Genomic DNA, 6214 nt, shown 5'->3' with positions numbered 1-6214 from the left:
AGAAATTACAATGTGGGTGGGCCCAGAGAAAATTGGGTGAGTGTAGCCTAAAATCAAGGTTCAGAGTTCAGTGGTGCATGGGGAAAAAGAGGGGAGGGGTGCAAGGTTCGAAGGGAGTACAGCTTCCTGACAGCCTGATGAATGAAGCTGTCCTTCAGTCTGCTGGTCCTGGCCTGGAGACCCTGATGGCAGCAGACTGAAGAAGCTGTGTGACAGGTGGGTGGGATCACCGGTGGTTCAGAGGGCTTTGTGGGTGAGAAGGGTTCTATAAATGTCCTGGAGGGAGCGGACAGAGACACCATTGATCTTCTCAGCTGCTCTCACTATGCATTGAAGAGTCTTCCGTCAGGACGACTTGCAGACACCATACCACACAGTGATGCAGCTAGTCAGAATGCTCTCGATGGTGCCCCTGTAGAAAATGCACATGATGGGAGCCGGGGATCTGGTTCTTCTCAGTTTGTGGAGGAAGTAGAGATGCTGCTGTGGCCAGTGCTGCTGTGATTTCAGTCCTCGAGAGATCCTCTGTTATTTGCACACCCAGGAACTTGGTGCTCCGAAGAGCATGCTGAGTGTGCACTCTCCTGAAGTCAACAACAATGTCCTTCATCTTCTCCATGTTCAGAGAGAGATTGTTGTCATGCCACCACCTGGCCAGGTGGTTTACCTCACCCCTGTAGTTTGTCTCATCACTGTTGCTAATGAGACCCACTACAGTTGTGTCATCTGCAAACTTAATAAAGAGGTTGGAGTTGTGTGACGGTGTGCAGTCGTGGGTCAGCAGAGTGAAGAGGAGGGGGCTCAGCACACATCCTTGGGGTGCCCCAGTTTTCTGTGTGATCTTGCTGGATGTGTTGCTGCCAAACCAAACTGCCTGAGGTCTACCAGTAAGAAAGTCCAACTGCCAGTTGCACAGTGAAGTATTGAGCCCCAGCTGGACCAGTTTGTGAATGAGCTGTTGAGTAGAGCTGCACGATTAATCATTAAAAGATCGGGATCTCGATTCAGACACCCTCTCGATCTCATTTCTAAATGACTACGATTCCCCAAGTCTGTTAAACCTTTGACAAAGTCTTACCGGATCATTCAAATCTGTGCTCGCCCTGCCGCTGACACAGAGAGAGCAGCATGTTTGGTTAAGAAACATCTTCACAAACTGTCAATACACAGTATTATTTCGGTCTTACAGTCATTTATATTATCAGTGTCTTAAAAAATTATTTGTCAATGAATGAATTTTTAATTCAAGAGAATTGTTCAAAAACGCTGATTCATCCAGTAATGAAATAAGTGTAGTAGGTTTATGAGTGAGTCATTGAATCAGTGATTTAAACAACTTTTTCATCATTCTATTAAAATAAACTGGGGTTTTAAATATATTATATATACACTACCAGTCAAAAGTTTTTGAACCATAAGATGTGTAATGTTTTTTAAAGTCTCTTCTGCTCACCAAACCTGCATTTATTTGATCCAAAGTACAGCAAAAACAGGAACATTTTGAAATATTTTTACAATTTAAAATAGCTGCTCTCTACTTGAATGTCATTTATTCCTGTGATGCAAAGCTGAATTTTCATCATCATTACTCCAGTCTTCAGTGACACATTATCTTCAGAAATTATTTTAATATTCTGACTTGTTGTTAAAAAAAAAAAAAAAAAAAAAAAAAAAAAAATATATATATATATATATATATATATATATATATATATATATATATATATATATATATTATCATTATTATTATGTTGAAAACATATAAGTAGATAAGTAGATTTTTTCAGGTTTCTTTGATAGAAGGTTCAGAAGAACAAAATTTATGTGAAATAGAAATATTTTATTATAAATGTCTTTGTCACACTTGATCAATTTAAAGAATCCTTGCAAAATAAAAGAATTAATTTATATATTTGGGATAATGATAATAGTAACAATAATAATAATAATAATAATAAAAAAACTGGAGTAATGATGCTGAAAATTCACAAGTTGTAATTGCTGTCAAATTCACCACAACTGGTTTGATTTGGAAAAAAACTACAACCAACAATTCTTTTCTATAAGATAGATAGATAGATAGATAGATAGATAGATAGATAGATAGATAGATAGATAGATAGATAGATAGATAGATAGATAGATAAGTGAATAATAATAATTATAACATATGAATGAATAATATAATTATAAAAAATATAATTATTGTAAAACATGCAATTGTATGACCATATTAATGTAGAGAAAATACGGAATATTTCAACTTTAAAAAATGAAAACTAATATAAAAGTATGAAGTAGTGAATATAAAATAGGTGATATAAAATAGGTAAAAACTTACCTTAACGTACTCAGATTCTGGAATCCAATTCAGTTGCAGTCCAGAGTTTGAATTTCTATTCTCAAGTCTTTTTTTTTTTTTTTTTTTTTTTGTAATTCTTATAATAAATTGAGCAACCGTGAGGTCAGACTAACATACACACTATCCTGTTGACATTGTGCAATACATTTAACCACCACAAACAGATCATCAATGCCAGTTAGGAAGGTTCCCCACTTCTTCTCTTACTCACTCTCCTCTGAGTGTTCTCACCCTGCAAAATCACCACAGAGGACATAAAAACTGATGTGTTTGTAACTGTGTGAAGCAAAAGACAGAAATGAATGATTATGTAACTCCAGACAAAAAAAGAAGTGAAAGTTGCCTTCCTTCATCAACCTTCCTTATACTTCATGAGTCAATTCCACAAATCCAAACACATGGAACCACAAAGGCTGACTATCAGTTTGACCAATGAGGTAGAGTGAGTAGAAAAACTGCAAAGATGGCAAAAAACAAAAACGGAACTGCTACTTAGAAAACCATTTCAAGGACATGTTATGTTACACACTTGAATAGACACAACAGTGAATATTTTTTATTAATTAATAAAGTTAAACACCTTCATATTCTATCTAAATACAAAAATGAAACCAAGGTACTTGTTTTTTTAGGACTTTAATCTTAGTGACCATCAAATTATTTTTTAAATTATATTTTCTATTTATATTTTATAAGTGCATATTAGACTTCATATTTTTATATGAAGATTGGAATTGTTTCTGGGCATGGGGATGTGCACAGCTTCTCAAATTTGGAAACATACATATGCACACAGAGTACTGATAAGGGGATCAGCTCTGCCAATCACACCTGCCTTTAAGAATTCATGTACACCACTTGCATCCAGGAACTTCAAGGTAAGGTGACAAGGTAAAATCATGGCAATGACCATGATAATATTCTTTATGATGCTCATTAAACGTTCATTCATAATCAAAGCACATTTCGACAGATATTATTTAGGCAATAACACTTGCAATCAAGGTGTGCAGTCAATGAGGACTCACAGTTCACACGTTCTTTCGGTCCGTGGTGACGCTTCACTCCAAATTGTTCATTTCTAGAATCCATATCAACGTGGAGTGAGAGGAAATTCACTCATTGTAGCAGACAAATTGCCTACCACGTTTTGAATATGCGGATGGCACAACTGTAGTGGGTCTCATTAGAAACAGAGTAGAGACAAACTACAGAAGCAAGGTGAGCTGCCAAGCCAGGTGATGACATTACAACAATCTCTCTCTGAACGTGGAGAAGATGAAGGATATTGTTGTTGACTTCAGGAGAGTGCACACTCAACATGTTCCTCTGACCATCAACGGTGTGACTGTGGAGAGAGTGAACAGCACCAAGTTCCTGGGTGTGCACATCACAGAGGATCTCTCGTGGACTGAAAACATAGCAGCACTGGCCAATAAAGCACAGCAGCATCTCTACTTCCTCCACAAACTGAGAAGAATCAGATCCTCAGCCCCCATCATGTGCACCATCATATTTTGAAGGTGCTTCATACATACTCTTCAACGCATAGTGAGAGCAGCTGAGTCTCTCTCCTCTCACTCCAGGACATTTATAGAACCCTTCTCACCCGCAAAACCCTCTGCACAACAGGTGATCCCACTCACCCGTCACACAGTTTCTTCATTCATCAGGCTGTCAGGAATCTGAACTCCCTCCTGACCCCCCCACCCCACCTTGCCCCAGACACCACTGAACTCTGACACCCCCCACCACCAGCACCCACATCCCCAGGTACTTCCGCTCCCCCCTCCCACTAACAAACTGTGACCTGCCCCAGACACTTTGTGTAGAATTGGTCTGCTTACTACCTCATTCAACTATCCCTTCAGACAGTTTAAATAAAGAACTGCTCACTGAGCTTTCTGTCCCTTTAATCACACTGAATAAGCTCTTTTGCACTACAATCATTTTAACTGCACTGTTTGTTTACTTAACTGGATTCCCTTGTGCTGCTTTATTTAACTTTTTTTTTTACATTCACTTATTTGTATATTTATATTTTACATTTAATCTGTATCTATCTGTATTTTTATGCTCTACTCTACTGTTATCTGTATGCACCAAGGGTCTGAGAGTAACACAATTTCAAATCTCTGTATGTATGTGCTGTACATGTGGAAGAACTGACAATAAAGCAGACTTGACTTGACTGATAAGAGTTAAGGTTAAAGTCTAAATTAAACCTATGAAAAAACATGTAAGGAAAAATATAGATAAGAAACGCCACAAACAAATCCACGTGGTGATAAATGTTATCCGATTCACGTCCAAATTACTCTTAATGGTTGGCTCATTTAATTAAATGAATGCACTACTCAAGTTAGTATTCAACAGTCCTCCCTCCATCCAATCTGTCATAAGGTAGTCATACTTTCATGAGAATCACCAGTAAGTCTGCAGTGCAGTCATTTTTAAGACTAGAGGAAGGCTCAGTAGAAATCACGTTCCATAGGGTGCTTATTGAGCTGAGGTGGCACCTAGATGGCCCGTCCCTTCATGGCGCCGATGTTGAGTTCAGATGGATCCACACAGTAAATGGTATTACTGTTTGGATATAATGCATCATTGCCAGTTCAAGTTAAAATGTTCTTGAAGTTATGCTCTGAGAATTGAATGGAACCACATTTTTGTTGGCACTGAGAGACACAGCTGACACAGGTTGAATCAAGACCCTCACTGGACAATGATTTCTACTTCATCATGAGTGAAGAGATTTATAAAGTCCTTTGCCAGAACCAGAGACTGAACAGCCATGCAGGTAGACAGAAGACAAGACAAAAAAGAAAACACAGTTTTAAAAACTTTTTAATTTTTGTATTATAGACAAAGTGTGTTTGTTCCATATTCCTTTAAAAAATACCATGTGGTTTAATATTTTCCATAAAATGCAAAAGTATAGCTTGAGTGTCCATATTTCTCACATTGTTTTCTTCTATAAATCAATAGCCTGATTTGTGTCTGTTTCTTTCTATGTACATAGCATGTGGGGCTGTTGAGTTAATGTTTTTCCCCCCACCAGCTCATAAAACATTGGATTTGGTTGGAACCATTTCAGGAGGGTGTGTGGGCAGTGTGGCTCTCTGGTAGGCCTGCATTTAATCAGCGATGTGTTCCTAACTGGTTTTCCTTAGGCAGAAAAATGTTGATGTCATTACAAGGGCTATGCAAAATGAACTGAAATACACTGAGTGATTGGAGACAAATCTTTAAAAATGATTGATAATGATTTATAATTATAGAATAACATATTAATATAATTATATATTTAGAAATATTATTTACAAAGTTAATTGTGGGGTCACAGACAGTAACAGTATCCAACAGTTTCAGGGCAGGCATAACCATTGCATAATTTTGTATGTGGTAATTAACTGTCAAGTTTTTTACACAGGACTTCTAGGAACATGAGTACAAGGCATAACAAAAAATTGCATTAAGATCATACATTTTAAGTGTAATTTTTTTTTGTTTTTACAACTATTTTGTTATATCCTGACAGTGCAGAACCATTGCTGGGAAGAGAGAATGCCTCAGTGATTCAGGAGGTGACAGCGACTATAGGTCTGTCCTTTCATAATAATAATAATCACAGTCTACTGCCAAAATGATCTGTGTTCCTCAAATAACCCAGCCAAAACACGTATTCACACCAAAATTCACAAAATGAAGCTGACTAAGAACATGTTTTCGATCACTGAGAACATTCCTCCTTTCCAAAGAATCTTTGTGACGTTAGAGTTTCGACAGTTTTGAAGAAAGAGACATGTGACAGGATGTGGATCTGTCAGTCAGACCAGTTTAAAAGGCAGG

Source organism: Carassius gibelio, chromosome B2, assembly GCF_023724105.1.
Source record: "Carassius gibelio isolate Cgi1373 ecotype wild population from Czech Republic chromosome B2, carGib1.2-hapl.c, whole genome shotgun sequence".
Lineage (NCBI taxonomy): Eukaryota > Metazoa > Chordata > Actinopteri > Cypriniformes > Cyprinidae > Carassius > Carassius gibelio.
Note: the sequence above shows the minus strand (reverse complement) of the source record.